The 19,341-nt window shown below is 35.2% G+C and overlaps 1 protein-coding gene across 7 annotated transcripts in view; it reads right to left on the bottom strand.

Annotated features, from left to right (window-relative positions):
* Window positions 1-19,341, bottom strand: part of LOC114336519 (TLD domain-containing protein 2) — a 911,210-nt gene that overhangs the window by 337,743 nt on the left and 554,126 nt on the right. The window lies entirely within an intron of this gene.

Raw genomic sequence — 19,341 nt, 5'->3', positions numbered from 1 at the left:
TATGCATCATCAGTGAAGATTATGCAGTCACAACTCTGAAGGGAATATAAACATTCTGCCTCTTTTAAGGCAAAACATCGCGATGCAATGAACTCACCTTTTGAGACGCAAATCAGCGACATCTCTCGTATTACGAGGAAAACAACGAAAAGCCCAAATACAAAGTTTACTACTTTTTAAACAATTAGAGTAATTGAAATAAAAATATAATAAACAATATTTTAAATCTAAGACTTTTCGCTAATAAACTGCTTTCTGGCTGCATCCCATATCTCCCGATTTTACTATATATAATCACGTAGAGACGACGAAAATAGGAGAAAGCAAATAGAGGACACTGAGGCCACGTATTTACCTTCTCTTCGTCTAGGAAAAGGACCGAAAGACAGTTTCTAAACACTCAAAAACTGAGTAAAATGAAAAAGATTAAAAAGGGTTCAAGGCAGGTTTTGTTTATATTCGATTCAGAGTCGGACTACCATCTCCACATAGCAACTATTTCAGCATCCCTATGCATCATCAGTGAAAAGACTATGCAGTCACAACTCTGAAGGGAATATAAACATTCTGCCTCTTTTAAGGCAAAACATCGCGATGCAATGAACCCACCTTTTGAGACGCAAATCAGCGACATCTCTCGTATTACGAGGAAAACAACGAAAAGCCCCAGATACAAAGTTTACTACTTTTTAAACAATTAGAATAATTGAAATAAAAATATAATAAACAATATTTTAAATCTAAGACTTTTCGTTAATAAACTGCTTTCTGGCTGCATCCCATATCTCCGGATTTTACAATATATAATCACGTAGAGACGACGAAAATAGGAGAAAGCAAATAGAGGACACTTAGGCCACGCATTTACCTTCTCTTCGTCTAGGAAAAGGACCGAAAGACAGTTTCTAAATACTCAAAAACTGAGTAAAATGAAAAAGATTAAAAAGGGTTCAAGGCAGGTTTTGTTTATATTCAATTCAGAGTCGGACTACTATCTCCATATAGCAACTATTTCAGCATCCTTATGCATCATCAGTGAAGATTATGCAGTCACAACTCTGAAGGGAATATAAATATTCTGCCTCTTTTAAGGCAAAACATCGCGATGCAATGAACTCACCTTTTGAGACGCAAATCAGCGACATCTCTCGTATTACGAGGAAAACAACGAAAAGCCCAGATACAAAGTTTACTACTTTTTAAACAATTAAAATAATTGAAATAAAAATATAATAAACAATATTTTAAATCTAAGACTTTTCGCTAATAAACTGCTTTCTGGCTGCATCCCATATCTCCGGATTTTACAATATATAATCACGTAGAGACGACGAAAATAGGAGAAAGCAAATAGAGGACACTTAGGCCACGTATTTACCTTCCCCTCGTCTAGGAAAAATACCTAAAGACAGTTTCTAAGTACTCAAAAACTGAGTAAAATGAAAAAGATTAAAAAGGGTTCAAGGCAGGTTTTGTTTATATTCGATTTAGAGTCGGACTACCATCTCCATATAGCAACTATTTCAGCATCCTTATGCATCATCAGTGAAGATTATGCAGTCACAACTGTGAAGGTAATATGAACATTCTGCCTCTTTTAAGGCAAAACATCGCGATGCAATGAACCCACCTTTTGAGACGCAAATCAGCGACATCTCTCGTATTACGAGGGAAACAACGAAAAGCCCAGATACAAAGTTTACTACTTTTTAAACAATTAGAATAATTGAAATAAAAATATAATAAACAATATTTTAAATCTAAGATTTTTCGTTAATATACTGCTTTCTGGCTGCATCCCATATCTCCGGATTTTACAATATATAATCACGTAGAGACGACGAAAATAGGAGAAAGCAAATAGAGGACACTTAGGCCACGCATTTACCTTCTCTTCGTCTAGGAAAAGGACCGAAAGACAGTTTCTAAATACTCAAAAACTGAGTAAAATGAAAAAGATTAAAAAGAGTTCAAGGCAGGTTTTGTTTATATTCGATTCAGAGTCGGACTACCATCTCCACATAGCAACTATTTCAGCATCCTTATGCATCATCAGTGAAGATTATGCAGTCACAACTCTGAAGGGAATATAAACATTCTGCCTCTTTTAAGGCAAAACATCGCGATGCAATGAACCCACCTTTTGAGACGCAAATCAGCGACATCTCTCGTATTACGAGGAAAACAACGAAAAGCCCCAGATACAAAGTTTACTACTTTTTAAACAATTAGAATAATTGAAATAAAAATATAAGAAACAATATTTTAAATTTAAGACTTTTCGTTAATAAACTGCTTTCTGGCTGCATCCCATATCTCCGGATTTTACAATATATAATTACGTAGAGACGACGAAAATAGGAGAAAGCAAATAGAGGACACTTAGGCTACACGTATTTACCTTCTCCTCGTCTAGGAAAAGGACCTAAAAACAGTTTCTAAATACTCAAAAACTGAGTAAAATGAAAAAGATTAAAAAGGGTTCAAGGCAGGTTTTGTTTATATTCGATTTAGAGTCGGACTACCATCTCCATATAGCAACTATTTCAGCATCCTTATGCATCATCAGTGAAGATTATGCAGTCACAACTCTGAAGAGAATATAAACATTCTGCCTCTTTTAAGGCAAAACATCGCGATGCAATGAACCCACCTTTTGAGACGCAAATCAGCGACATCTCTCGTATTACGAGGAAAACAACGAAAAGCCCCGGATACAAAGTTTACTACTTTTTAAACAATTAGAATAATTGAAATAAAAATATAATAAACAATATTTTAAATTTAAGACTTTTCGTTAGTAAACTGCTTTCTGGCTGCATCCCATATCTCCGGATTTTACAATATATAATCACGTAGAGACGACGAAAATAGGAGAAAGCAAATAGAGGACACCTAGGCCACGCATTTACCTTCTCTTCGTCTAGGAAAAGGACCGAAAGACAGTTTCTAAATACTCAAAAACTGAGTAAAATGAAAAAGATTAAAAAGGGTTCAAGGCAGGTTTTGTTTATATTCGATTCAGAGTCGGACTACCATCTCCACATAGCAACTATTTCAGCATCCTTATGCATCATCAGTGAAAAGATTATGCAGTCACAACTCTGAAGGGAATATAAACATTCTGCCTCTTTTAAGGCAAAACATCGCGATGCAATGAACCCACCTTTTGAGACGCAAATCAGCGACATCTCTCGTATTACGAGGAAAACAACGAAAAGCCCCAGATACAAAGTTTACTACTTTTTAAACAATTAGAATAATTGAAATAAAAATATAATAAACAATATTTTAAATCTAAGACTTTTCGTTAATAAACTGCTTTCTGGCTGCATCCCATATCTCCGGATTTTACAATATATAATCACGTAGAGACGACGAAAATAGGAGAAAGCAAATAGAGGACACTTAGGCCACGCATTTACCTTCTCTTCGTCTAGGAAAAGGACCGAAAGACAGTTTCTAAATACTCAAAAACTGAGTAAAATGAAAAAGATTAAAAAAGGTTCAAGGCAGGTTTTGTTTATATTCAATTCAGAGTTGGACTACCATCTCCATATAGCAAATATTTCAGCATCCTTATGCATCATCAGTGAAGATTATGCAGTCACAACTCTGAAGGGAATATAAACATTCTGCCTCTTTTAAGGCAAAACATCGCGATGCAATGAACTCACCTTTTGAGACGCAAATCAGCGACATCTCTCGTATTACGAGGAAAACAACGAAAAGCCCAAATACAAAGTTTACTACTTTTTAAACAATTAGAGTAATTGAAATAAAAATATAATAAACAATATTTTAAATCTAAGACTTTTCGCTAATAAACTGCTTTCTGGCTGCATCCCATATCTCCGGATTTTACTATATATAATCACGTAGAGACGACGAAAATAGGAGAAAGCAAATAGAGGACACTGAGGCCACGTATTTACCTTCCCCTCGTCTACGAAAAATACCTAAAGACAGTTTCTAAGTACTCAAAAACTGAGTAAAATGAAAAAGATTAAAAAGGGTTCAAGGCAGGTTTTGTTTATATTCGATTTAGAGTCGGACTACCATCTCCATATAGCAACTATTTCAGCATCCTTATGCATCATCAGTGAAGATTATGCAGTCACAACTCTGAAGGTAATATGAACATTCTGCCTCTTTTAAGGCAAAACATCGCGATGCAATGAACCCACCTTTTGAGACGCAAATCAGCGACATCTCTCGTATTACGAGGAAAACAACGAAAAGCCCCAGATACAAAGTTTACTACTTTTTAAAGAATTAGAATAATTGAAATAAAAATATAATAAACAATATTTTAAATCTAAGACTTTTCGTTAATATACTGCTTTCTGGCTGCATCCCATATCTCCGGATTTTACAATATATAATCACGTAGAGACGACGAAAATAGGAGAAAGCAAATAGAGGACACTTAGGCCACGCATTTACCTTCTCTTCGTCTAGGAAAAGGACCGAAAGACAGTTTCTAAATACTCAAAAACTGAGTAAAATGAAAAAGATTAAAAAGGGTTCAAGGCAGGTTTTGTTTATATTCAATTCAGAGTCGGACTACCATCTCCACATAGCAACTATTTCAGCATCCTTATGCATCATCAGTGAAAAGATTATGCAGTCACAACTCTGAAGGGAATATAAACATTCTGCCTCTTTTAAGGCAAAACATCGCGATGCAATGAACCCACCTTTTGAGACGCAAATCAGCGACATCTCTCGTATTACGAGGAAAACAACGAAAAGCCCCAGATACAAAGTTTACTACTTTTTAAACAATTAGAATAATTGAAATAAAAATATAATAAACAATATTTTAAATCTAAGACTTTTTGTTAATAAACTGCTTTCTGGCTGCATCCCATATCTCCGGATTTTACAATATATAATCACGTAGAGACGACGAAAATAGGAGAAAGCAAATAGAGGACACTTAGGCCACGCATTTACCTTCTCTTCGTCTAGGAAAAGGACCGAAAGACAGTTTCTAAACACTCAAAAACTGAGTAAAATGAAAAAGATTAAAAAGGGTTGAAGGCAGGTTTTGTTTATATTCGATTCAGAGTCGGACTACCATCTCCACATAGCAACTATTTCAGCATCCCTATGCATCATCAGTGAAAAGACTATGCAGTCACAACTCTGAAGGGAATATAAACATTCTGCCTCTTTTAAGGCAAAACATCGCGATGCAATGAACCCACCTTTTGAGACGCAAATCAGCGACATCTCTCGTATTACGAGGAAAACAACGAAAAGCCCCAGATACAAAGTTTACTACTTTTTAAACAATTAGAATAATTGAAATAAAAATATAATAAACAATATTTTAAATCTAAGACTTTTCGTTAATAAACTGCTTTCTGGCTGCATCCCATATCTCCGGATTTTACAATATATAATCACGTAGAGACGACGAAAATAGGAGAAAGCAAATAGAGGACACTTAGGCCACGCATTTACCTTCTCTTCGTCTAGGAAAAGGACCGAAAGACAGTTTCTAAATACTCAAAAACTGAGTAAAATGAAAAAGATTAAAAAGGGTTCAAGGCAGGCTTTGTTTATATTCAATTCAGAGTCGGACTACTATCTCCATATAGCAACTATTTCAGCATCCTTATGCATCATCAGTGAAGATTATGCAGTCACAACTCTGAAGGGAATATAAATATTCTGCCTCTTTTAAGGCAAAACATCGCGATGCAATGAACTCACCTTTTGAGACGCAAATCAGCGACATCTCTCGTATTACGAGGAAAACAACGAAAAGCCCAGATACAAAGTTTACTACTTTTTAAACAATTAAAATAATTGAAATAAAAATATAATAAACAATATTTTAAATCTAAGACTTTTCGCTAATAAACTGCTTTCTGGCTGCATCCCATATCTCCGGATTTTACAATATATAATCACGTAGAGACGACGAAAATAGGAGAAAGCAAATAGAGGACACTTAGGCCACGTATTTACCTTCCCCTCGTCTAGGAAAAATACCTAAAGACAGTTTCTAAGTACTCAAAAACTGAGTAAAATGAAAAAGATTAAAAAGGGTTCAAGGCAGGTTTTGTTTATATTCGATTTAGAGTCGGACTACCATCTCCATATAGCAACTATTTCAGCATCCTTATGCATCATCAGTGAAGATTATGCAGTCACAACTGTGAAGGTAATATGAACATTCTGCCTCTTTTAAGGCAAAACATCGCGATGCAATGAACCCACCTTTTGAGACGCAAATCAGCGACATCTCTCGTATTACGAGGGAAACAACGAAAAGCCCAGATACAAAGTTTACTACTTTTTAAACAATTAGAATAATTGAAATAAAAATATAATAAACAATATTTTAAATCTAAGACTTTTCGTTAATATACTGCTTTCTGGCTGCATCCCATATCTCCGGATTTTACAATATATAATCACGTAGAGACGACGAAAATAGGAGAAAGCAAATAGAGGACACTTAGGCCACGCATTTACCTTCTCTTCGTCTAGGAAAAGGACCGAAAGACAGTTTCTAAATACTCAAAAACTGAGTAAAATGAAAAAGATTAAAAAGAGTTCAAGGCAGGTTTTGTTTATATTCGATTCAGAGTCGGACTACCATCTCCATATAGCAACTATTTCAGCATCCTTATGCATCATCAGTGAAGATTATGCAGTCACAACTCTGAAGGGGATATATAAACATTCTGCCTCTTTTAAGGCAAAACATCGCGATGCAATGAACCCACCTTTTGAGACGCAAATCAGCGACATCTCTCGTATTACGAGGAAAACAACGAAAAGCCCCAGATACAAAGTTTACTACTTTTTAAACAATTAGAATAATTGAAATAAAAATATTAGAAACAATATTTTAAATTTAAGACTTTTCGTTAATAAACTGCTTTCTGGCTGCATCCCATATCTCCGGATTTTACAATATATAATTACGTAGAGACGACGAAAATAGGAGAAAAGCAAATAGAGGACACCTAGGCCACGCATTTACCTTCTCTTCGTCTAGGAAAAGGACCGAAAGACAGTTTCTAAATACTCAAAAACTGAGTAAAATGAAAAAGATTAAAAAGGGTTCAAGGCAGGTTTTGTTTATATTCGATTCAGAGTCGGACTACCATCTCCACATAGCAACTATTTCAGCATCCTTATGCATCATCAGTGAAAAGATTATGCAGTCACAACTCTGAAGGGAATATAAACATTCTGCCTCTTTTAAGGCAAAACATCGCGATGCAATGAACCCACCTTTTGAGACGCAAATCAGCGACATCTCTCGTATTACGAGGAAAACAACGAAAAGCCCCAGATACAAAGTTTACTACTTTTTAAACAATTAGAATAATTGAAATAAAAATATAATAAACAATATTTTAAATCTAAGACTTTTCGTTAATAAACTGCTTTCTGGCTGCATCCCATATCTCCGGATTTTACAATATATAATCACGTAGAGACGACGAAAATAGGAGAAAGCAAATAGAGGACACTTAGGCCACGCATTTACCTTCTCTTCGTCTAGGAAAAGGACCGAAAGACAGTTTCTAAATACTCAAAAACTGAGTAAAATGAAAAAGATTAAAAAAGGTTCAAGGCAGGTTTTGTTTATATTCAATTCAGAGTCGGACTACCATCTCCATATAGCAAATATTTCAGCATCCTTATGCATCATCAGTGAAGATTATGCAGTCACAACTCTGAAGGGAATATAAACATTCTGCCTCTTTTAAGGCAAAACATCGCGATGCAATGAACTCACCTTTTGAGACGCAAATCAGCGACATCTCTCGTATTACGAGGAAAACAACGAAAAGCCCAAATACAAAGTTTACTACTTTTTAAACAATTAGAGTAATTGAAATAAAAATATAATAAACAATATTTTAAATCTAAGACTTTTCGCTAATAAACTGCTTTCTGGCTGCATCCCATATCTCCGGATTTTACTATATATAATCACGTAGAGACGACGAAAATAGGAGAAAGCAAATAGAGGACACTGAGGCCACGTATTTACCTTCCCCTCGTCTACGAAAAATACCTAAAGACAGTTTCTAAGTACTCAAAAACTGAGTAAAATGAAAAAGATTAAAAAGGGTTCAAGGCAGGTTTTGTTTATATTCGATTTAGAGTCGGACTACCATCTCCATATAGCAACTATTTCAGCATCCTTATGCATCATCAGTGAAGATTATGCAGTCACAACTCTGAAGGTAATATGAACATTCTGCCTCTTTTAAGGCAAAACATCGCGATGCAATGAACCCACCTTTTGAGACGCAAATCAGCGACATCTCTCGTATTACGAGGAAAACAACGAAAAGCCCCAGATACAAAGTTTACTACTTTTTAAACAATTAGAATAATTGAAATAAAAATATAATAAACAATATTTTAAATCTAAGACTTTTCGTTAATATACTGCTTTCTGGCTGCATCCCATATCTCCGGATTTTACAATATATAATCACGTAGAGACGACGAAAATAGGAGAAAGCAAATAGAGGACACTTAGGCCACGCATTTACCTTCTCTTCGTCTAGGAAAAGGACCGAAAGACAGTTTCTAAATACTCAAAAACTGAGTAAAATGAAAAAGATTAAAAAGAGTTCAAGGCAGGTTTTGTTTATATTCGATTCAGAGTCGGACTATCATCTCCATATAGCAACTATTTCAGCATCCTTATGCATCATCAGTGAAGATTATGCAGTCACAACTCTGAAGGGAATATAAACATTCTGCCTCTTTTAAGGCAAAACATCGCGATGCAATGAACCCACCCTTTGAGACGCAAATCAGCGACATCTCTCGTATTACGAGGAAAACAACGAAAAGCCCCAGATACAAAGTTTACTACTTTTTAAACAATTAGAATAATTGAAATAAAAATATAATAAGCAATATTTTAAATCTAACAATTTTCGTTAATATACTGCTTTCTGGCTGCATCCCATATCTCCGGATTTTACAATATATAATCACGTAGAGACGACGAAAATAGGAGAAAGCAAATAGAGGACACTTAGGCCACGCATTTACCTTCTCTTCGTCTAGGAAAAGGACCGAAAGACAGTTTCTAAGTACTCAAAAACTGAGTAAAATGAAAAAGATTAAAAAGGGTTCAAGGCAGGTTTTGTTTATATTCGATTTAGAGTCGGACTACCATCTCCATATAGCAACTATTTCAGCATCCTTACGCATCATCAGTGAAGATTATGCAGTCACAACTGTGAAGGTAATATGAACATTCTGCCTCTTTTAAGGCAAAACATCGCGATGCAATGAACCCACCTTTTGAGACGCAAATCAGCGACATCTCTCGTATTACGAGGGAAACAACGAAAAGCCCAGATACAAAGTTTACTACTTTTTAAACAATTAGAATAATTGAAATAAAAATATAATAAACAATATTTTAAATCTAAGACTTTTCGTTAATATACTGCTTTCTGGCTGCATCCCATATCTCCGGATTTTACAATATATAATCACGTAGAGACGACGAAAATAGGAGAAAGCAAATAGAGGACACTTAGGCCACGCATTTACCTTCTCTTCGTCTAGGAAAAGGACCGAAAGACAGTTTCTAAATACTCAAAAACTGAGTAAAATGAAAAAGATTAAAAAGAGTTCAAGGCAGGTTTTGTTTATATTCGATTCAGAGTCGGACTACCATCTCCATATAGCAACTATTTCAGCATCCTTATGCATCATCAGTGAAGATTATGCAGTCACAACTCTGAAGGGAATATATAAACATTCTGCCTCTTTTAAGGCAAAACATCGCGATGCAATGAACCCACCTTTTGAGACGCAAATCAGCGACATCTCTCGTATTACGAGGAAAACAACGAAAAGCCCCAGATACAAAGTTTACTACTTTTTAAACAATTAGAATAATTGAAATAAAAATATTAGAAACAATATTTTAAATTTAAGACTTTTCGTTAATAAACTGCTTTCTGGCTGCATCCCATATCTCCGGATTTTACAATATATAATTACGTAGAGACGACGAAAATAGGAGAAAGCAAATAGAGGACACTTAGGCTACACGTATTTACCTTCTCCTCGTCTAGGAAAAGGACCTAAAGACAGTTTCTAAATACTCAAAAACTGAGTAAAATGAAAAAGATTAAAAAGGGTTCAAGGCAGGTTTTGTTTATATTCGATTTAGAGTCGGACTACCATCTCCATATAGCAACTATTTCAGCATCCTTATGCATCATCAGTGAAGATTATGCAGTCACAACTCTGAAGAGAATATAAACATTCTGCCTCTTTTAAGGCAAAACATCGCGATGCAATGAACCCACCTTTTGAGACGCAAATCAGCGACATCTCTCGTATTACGAGGAAAACAACGAAAAGCCCCGGATACAAAGTTTACTACTTTTTAAACAATTAGAATAATTGAAATAAAAATATAATAAACAATATTTTAAATTTAAGACTTTTCGTTAATAAACTGCTTTCTGGCTGCATCCCATATCTCCGGATTTTACAATATATAATCACGTAGAGACGACGAAAATAGGAGAAAGCAAATAGAGGACACCTAGGCCACGCATTTACCTTCTCTTCGTCTAGGAAAAGGACCGAAAGACAGTTTCTAAATACTCAAAAACTGAGTAAAATGAAAAAGATTAAAAAGGGTTCAAGGCAGGTTTTGTTTATATTCGATTCAGAGTCGGACTACCATCTCCACATAGCAACTATTTCAGCATCCTTATGCATCATCAGTGAAAAGATTATGCAGTCACAACTCTGAAGGGAATATAAACATTCTGCCTCTTTTAAGGCAAAACATCGCGATGCAATGAACCCACCTTTTGAGACGCAAATCAGCGACATCTCTCGTATTACGAGGAAAACAACGAAAAGCCCCAGATACAAAGTTTACTACTTTTTAAACAATTAGAATAATTGAAATAAAAATATAATAAACAATATTTTAAATCTAAGACTTTTCGTTAATAAACTGCTTTCTGGCTGCATCCCATATCTCCGGATTTTACAATATATAATCACGTAGAGACGACGAAAATAGGAGAAAGCAAATAGAGGACACTTAGGCCACGCATTTACCTTCTCTTCGTCTAGGAAAAGGACCGAAAGACAGTTTCTAAATACTCAAAAACTGAGTAAAATGAAAAAGATTAAAAAAGGTTCAAGGCAGGTTTTGTTTATATTCAATTCAGAGTCGGACTACCATCTCCATATAGCAAATATTTCAGCATCCTTATGCATCATCAGTGAAGATTATGCAGTCACAACTCTGAAGGGAATATAAACATTCTGCCTCTTTTAAGGCAAAACATCGCGATGCAATGAACTCACCTTTTGAGACGCAAATCAGCGACATCTCTCGTATTACGAGGAAAACAACGAAAAGCCCAAATACAAAGTTTACTACTTTTTAAACAATTAGAGTAATTGAAATAAAAATATAATAAACAATATTTTAAATCTAAGACTTTTCGCTAATAAACTGCTTTCTGGCTGCATCCCATATCTCCGGATTTTACTATATATAATCACGTAGAGACGACGAAAATAGGAGAAAGCAAATAGAGGACACTGAGGCCACGTATTTACCTTCCCCTCGTCTACGAAAAATACCTAAAGACAGTTTCTAAGTACTCAAAAACTGAGTAAAATGAAAAAGATTAAAAAGGGTTCAAGGCAGGTTTTGTTTATATTCGATTTAGAGTCGGACTACCATCTCCATATAGCAACTATTTCAGCATCCTTATGCATCATCAGTGAAGATTATGCAGTCACAACTCTGAAGGTAATATGAACATTCTGCCTCTTTTAAGGCAAAACATCGCGATGCAATGAACCCACCTTTTGAGACGCAAATCAGCGACATCTCTCGTATTACGAGGAAAACAACGAAAAGCCCCAGATACAAAGTTTACTACTTTTTAAACACTTAGAATAATTGAAATAAAAATATAATAAACAATATTTTAAATCTAAGACTTTTCGTTAATATACTGCTTTCTGGCTGCATCCCATATCTCCGGATTTTACAATATATAATCACGTAGAGACGACGAAAATAGGAGAAAGCAAATAGAGGACACTTAGGCCACGCATTTACCTTCTCTTCGTCTAGGAAAAGGACCGAAAGACAGTTTCTAAATACTCAAAAACTGAGTAAAATGAAAAAGATTAAAAAGAGTTCAAGGCAGGTTTTGTTTATATTCGATTCAGAGTCGGACTATCATCTCCATATAGCAAATATTTCAGCATCCTTATGCATCATCAGTGAAGATTATGCAGTCACAACTCTGAAGGGAATATAAACATTCTGCCTCTTTTAAGGCAAAACATCGCGATGCAATGAACCCACCCTTTGAGACGCAAATCAGCGACATCTCTCGTATTACGAGGAAAACAACGAAAAGCCCCAGATACAAAGTTTACTACTTTTTAAACAATTAGAATAATTGAAATAAAAATATAATAAGCAATATTTTAAATCTAACAATTTTCGTTAATATACTGCTTTCTGGCTGCATCCCATATCTCCGGATTTTACAATATATAATCACGTAGAGACGACGAAAATAGGAGAAAGCAAATAGAGGACACTTAGGCCACGCATTTACCTTCTCTTCGTCTAGGAAAAGGACCGAAAGACAGTTTCTAAATACTCAAAAACTGAGTAAAATGAAAAAGATTAAAAAGGGTTCAAGGCAGGTTTTGTTTATATTCGATTTAGAGTCGGACTACCATCTCCATATAGCAACTATTTCAGCATCCTTATGCATCATCAGTGAAGATTATGCAGTCACAACTCTGAAGGGAATATAAACATTCTGCCTCTTTTAAGGCAAAACATCGCGATGCAATGAACCCACCTTTTGAGACGCAAATCAGCGACATCTCTCGTATTACGAGGAAAACAACGAAAAGCCCCAGATACAAAGTTTACTACTTTTTAAACAATTAGAATAATTGAAATAAAAATATAATAAGCAATATTTTAAATCTAAGACTTTTCGTTAATATACTGCTTTCTGGCTGCATCCCATATCTCCGGATTTTACAATATATAATCACGTAGAGACGACGAAAATAGGAGAAAGCAAATAGAGGACACTTAGGCCACGCATTTACCTTCTCTTCGTCTAGGAAAAGGACCGAAAGACAGTTTCTAAATACTCAAAAACTGAGTAAAATGAAAAAGATTAAAACGAGTTCAAGGCAGGTTTTGTTTATATTCGATTCAGAGTCGGACTACCATCTCCATATAGCAACTATTTCAGCATCCTTATGCATCATCAGTGAAGATTATGCAGTCACAACTCTGAAGGGAATATAAACATTCTGCCTCTTTTAATGCAAAACATCGCGATGCAATGAACCCACCTTTTGAGACGCAAATCAGCGACATCTCTCGTATTACGAGGAAAACAACGAAAAGCCCCAGATACAAAGTTTACTACTTTTTAATCAATTAGAATAATTGAAATAAAAATATAATAAGCAATATTTTAAATCTAAGACTTTTCGTTAATATACTGCTTTCTGGCTGCATCCCATATCTCCGGATTTTACAATATATAATCACGTAGAGACGACGAAAATAGGAGAAAGCAAATAGAGGACACTTAGGCCACGCATTTACCTTCTCTTCGTCTAGGAAAAGGACCGAAAGACAGTTTCTAAATACTCAAAAACTGAGTAAAATGAAAAAGATTAAAAAGGGTTCAAGGCAGGTTTTGTTTATATTCGATTTAGAGTCGGACTACCATCTCCATATAGCAACTATTTCAGCATCCTTATGCATCATCAGTGAAGATTATGCAGTCACAACTCTGAAGGGAATATAAACATTCTGCCTCTTTTAAGGCAAAACATCGCGATGAAATGAACCCACCTTTTGAGACGCAAATCAGCGACATCTCTCGTATTACGAGGAAAACAACGAAAAGCCCCAGATACAAAGTTTACTACTTTTTAAACAATTAGAATAATTGAAATAAAAATATAATAAACAATATTTTAAATCTAAGACTTTTCGCTAATAAACTGCTTTCTGGCTGCATCCCATATCTCCGGATTCTTCTATATATAATCACGTAGAGACGACGAAAATAGGAGAAAGCAAATAGAGGACACCTAGGCCACGCATTTACCTTCTCTTCGTCTAGGAAAAGGACCGAAAGACAGTTTCTAAATACTCAAAAACTGAGTAAAATGAAAAAGATTAAAAAGGGTTCAAGGCAGGTTTTGTTTATATTCAATTCAGAGTCGGACTACTATCTCCATATAGCAACTATTTCAGCATCCTTATGCATCATCAGTGAAGATTATGCAGTCACAACTCTGAAGGGAATATAAATATTCTGCCTCTTTTAAGGCAAAACATCGCGATGCAATGAACTCACCTTTTGAGACGCAAATCAGCGACATCTCTCGTATTACGAGGAAAACAACGAAAAGCCCAGATACAAAGTTTACTACTTTTTAAACAATTAAAATAATTGAAATAAAAATATAATAAACAATATTTTAAATCTAAGACTTTTCGCTAATAAACTGCTTTCTGGCTGCATCCCATATCTCCGGATTTTACAATATATAATCACGTAGAGACGACGAAAATAGGAGAAAGCAAATAGAGGACACTTAGGCCACATATTTACCTTCCCCTCGTCTAGGAAAAATACCTAAAGACAGTTTCTAAGTACTCAAAAACTGAGTAAAATGAAAAAGATTAAAAAGGGTTCAAGGCAGGTTTTGTTTATATTCGATTTAGATTCGGACTACCATCTCCATATAGCGACTATTTCAGCATCCTTATGCATCATCAGTGAAGATTATGCAGTCACAACTGTGAAGGTAATATGAACATTCTGCCTCTTTTAAGGCAAAACATCGCGATGCAATGAACCCACCTTTTGAGACGCAAATCAGCGACATCTCTCGTATTACGAGGGAAACAACGAAAAGCCCAGATACAAAGTTTACTACTTTTTAAACAATTAGAATAATTGAAATAAAAATATAATAAACAATATTTTAAATCTAAGACTTTTCGTTAATATACTGCTTTCTGGCTGCATCCCATATCTCCGGATTTTACAATATATAATCACGTAGAGACGACGAAAATAGGAGAAAGCAAATAGAGGACACTTAGGCCACGCATTTACCTTCTCTTCGTCTAGGAAAAGGACCGAAAGACAGTTTCTAAATACTCAAAAACTGAGTAAAATGAAAAAGATTAAAAAGAGTTCAAGGCAGGTTTTGTTTATATTCGATTCAGAGTCGGACTACCATCTCCATATAGCAACTATTTCAGCATCCTTATGCATCATCAGTGAAGATTATGCAGTCACAACTCTGAAGGGAATATAAACATTCTGCCTCTTTTAAGGCAAAACATCGCGATGCAATGAACCCACCTTTTGAGACGCAAATCAGCGACATCTCTCGTATTACGAGGAAAACAACGAAAAGCCCCAGATACAAAGTTTACTACTTTTTAAACAATTAGAATAATTGAAATAAAAATATAAGAAACAATATTTTAAATTTAAGACTTTTCGTTAATAAACTGCTTTCTGGCTGCATCCCATATCTCCGGATTTTACAATATATAATTACGTAGAGACGACGAAAATAGGAGAAAGCAAATAGAGGACACTTAGGCTACACGTATTTACCTTCTCCTCGTCTAGGAAAAGGACCTAAAGACAGTTTCTAAATACTCAAAAACTGAGTAAAATGAAAAAGATTAAAAAGGGTTCAAGGCAGGTTTTGTTTATATTCGATTCAGAGTCGGACTACCATCTCCACATAGCAACTATTTCAGCATCCTTATGCATCATCAGTGAAAAGATTATGCAGTCACAACTCTGAAGGGAATATAAACATTCTGCCTCTTTTAAGGCAAAACATCGCGATGCAATGAACCCACCCTTTGAGACGCAAATCAGCGACATCTCTCGTATTACGAGGAAAACAACGAAAAGCCCCAGATACAAAGTTTACTACTTTTTAAACAATTAGAATAATTGAAATAAAAATATAATAAGCAATATTTTAAATCTAACAATTTTCGTTAATATACTGCTTTCTGGCTGCATCCCATATCTCCGGATTTTACAATATATAATCACGTAGAGACGACGAAAATAGGAGAAAGCAAATAGAGGACACTTAGGCCACGCATTTACCTTCTCTTCGTCTAGGAAAAGGACCGAAAGACAGTTTCTAAGTACTCAAAAACTGAGTAAAATGAAAAAGATTAAAAAGGGTTCAAGGCAGGTTTTGTTTATATTCGATTTAGAGTCGGACTACCATCTCCATATAGCAACTATTTCAGCATCCTTACGCATCATCAGTGAAGATTATGCAGTCACAACTGTGAAGGTAATATGAACATTCTGCCTCTTTTAAGGCAAAACATCGCGATGCAATGAACCCACCTTTTGAGACGCAAATCAGCGACATCTCTCGTATTACGAGGGAAACAACGAAAAGCCCAGATACAAAGTTTACTACTTTTTAAACAATTAGAATAATTGAAATAAAAATATAATAAACAATATTTTAAATCTAAGACTTTTCGTTAATATACTGCTTTCTGGCTGCATCCCATATCTCCGGATTTTACAATATATAATCACGTAGAGACGACGAAAATAGGAGAAAGCAAATAGAGGACACTTAGGCCACGCATTTACCTTCTCTTCGTCTAGGAAAAGGACCGAAAGACAGTTTCTAAATACTCAAAAACTGAGTAAAATGAAAAAGATTAAAAAGAGTTCAAGGCAGGTTTTGTTTATATTCGATTCAGAGTCGGACTACCATCTCCATATAGCAACTATTTCAGCATCCTTATGCATCATCAGTGAAGATTATGCAGTCACAACTCTGAAGGGAATATATAAACATTCTGCCTCTTTTAAGGCAAAACATCGCGATGCAATGAACCCACCTTTTGAGACGCAAATCAGCGACATCTCTCGTATTACGAGGAAAACAACGAAAAGCCCCAGATACAAAGTTTACTACTTTTTAAACAATTAGAATAATTGAAATAAAAATATTAGAAACAATATTTTAAATTTAAGACTTTTCGTTAATAAACTGCTTTCTGGCTGCATCCCATATCTCCGGATTTTACAATATATAATTACGTAGAGACGACGAAAATAGGAGAAAGCAAATAGAGGACACTTAGGCTACACGTATTTACCTTCTCCTCGTCTAGGAAAAGGACCTAAAGACAGTTTCTAAATACTCAAAAACTGAGTAAAATGAAAAAGATTAAAAAGGGTTCAAGGCAGGTTTTGTTTATATTCGATTTAGAGTCGGACTACCATCTCCATATAGCAACTATTTCAGCATCCTTATGCATCATCAGTGAAGATTATGCAGTCACAACTCTGAAGAGAATATAAACATTCTGCCTCTTTTAAGGCAAAACATCGCGATGCAATGAACCCACCTTTTGAGACGCAAATCAGCGACATCTCTCGTATTACGAGGAAAACAACGAAAAGCCCCGGATACAAAGTTTACTACTTTTTAAACAATTAGAATAATTGAAATAAAAATATAATAAACAATATTTTAAATTTAAGACTTTTCGTTAATAAACTGCTTTCTGGCTGCATCCCATATCTCCGGATTTTACAATATATAATCACGTAGAGACGACGAAAATAGGAGAAAGCAAATAGAGGACACCTAGGCCACGCATTTACCTTCTCTTCGTCTAGGAAAAGGACCGAAAGACAGTTTCTAAATACTCAAAAACTGAGTAAAATGAAAAAGATTAAAAAGGGTTCAAGGCAGGTTTTGTTTATATTCGATTCAGAGTCGGACTACCATCTCCACATAGCAACTATTTCAGCATCCTTATGCATCATCAGTGAAAAGATTATGCAGTCACAACTCTGAAGGGAATATAAACATTCTGCCTCTTTTAAGGCAAAACATCGCGATGCAATGAACCCACCTTTTGAGACGCAAATCAGCGACATCTCTCGTATTACGAGGAAAACAACGAAAAGCCCCAGATACAAAGTTTACTACTTTTTAAACAATTAGAATAATTGAAATAAAAATATAATAAACAATATTTTAAATCTAAGACTTTTCGTTAATAAACTGCTTTCTGGCTGCATCCCATATCTCCGGATTTTACAATATATAATCACGTAGAGACGACGAAAATAGGAGAAAGCAAATAGAGGACACTTAGGCCACGCATTTACCTTCTCTTCGTCTAGGAAAAGGACCGAAAGACAGTTTCTAAATACTCAAAAACTGAGTAAAATGAAAAAGATTAAAAAAGGTTCAAGGCAGGTTTTGTTTATATTCAATTCAGAGTCGGACTACCATCTCCATATAGCAAATATTTCAGCATCCTTATGCATCATCAGTGAAGATTATGCAGTCACAACTCTGAAGGGAATATAAACATTCTGCCTCTTTTAAGGCAAAACATCGCGATGCAATGAACTCACCTTTTGAGACGCAAATCAGCGACATCTCTCGTATTACGAGGAAAACAACGAAAAGCCCAAATACAAAGTTTACTACTTTTTAAACAATTAGAGTAATTGAAATAAAAATATAATAAACAATATTTTAAATCTAAGACTTTTCGCTAATAAACTGCTTTCTGGCTGCATCCCATATCTCCGGATTTTACTATATATAATCACGTAGAGACGACGAAAATAGGAGAAAGCAAATAGAGGACACTGAGGCCACGTATTTACCTTCCCCTCGTCTACGAAAAATACCTAAAGACAGTTTCTAAGTACTCAAAAACTGAGTAAAATGAAAAAGATTAAAAAGGGTTCAAGGCAGGTTTTGTTTATATTCGATTTAGAGTCGGACTACCATCTCCATATAGCAACTATTTCAGCATCCTTATGCATCATCAGTGAAGATTATGCAGTCACAACTCTGAAGGTAATATGAACATTCTGCCTCTTTTAAGGCAAAACATCGCGATGCAATGAACCCACCTTTTGAGACGCAAATCAGCGACATCTCTCGTATTACGAGGAAAACAACGAAAAGCCCCAGATACAAAGTTTACTACTTTTTAAACACTTAGAATAATTGAAATAAAAATATAATAAACAATATTTTAAATCTAAGACTTTTCGTTAATATACTGCTTTCTGGCTGCATCCCATATCTCCGGATTTTACAATATATAATCACGTAGAGACGACGAAAATAGGAGAAAGCAAATAGAGGACACTTAGGCCACGCATTTACCTTCTCTTCGTCTAGGAAAAGGACCGAAAGACAGTTTCTAAATACTCAAAAACTGAGTAA

The sequence above is a fragment of the Diabrotica virgifera genome, chromosome 8 (assembly GCF_917563875.1).
Source record: "Diabrotica virgifera virgifera chromosome 8, PGI_DIABVI_V3a".
Taxonomy (NCBI): Eukaryota; Metazoa; Arthropoda; class Insecta; order Coleoptera; family Chrysomelidae; genus Diabrotica; species Diabrotica virgifera.
The sequence above is the reverse complement of the archived record's forward strand: the minus strand, read 5'-3'. Positions and strand labels throughout refer to the sequence as shown.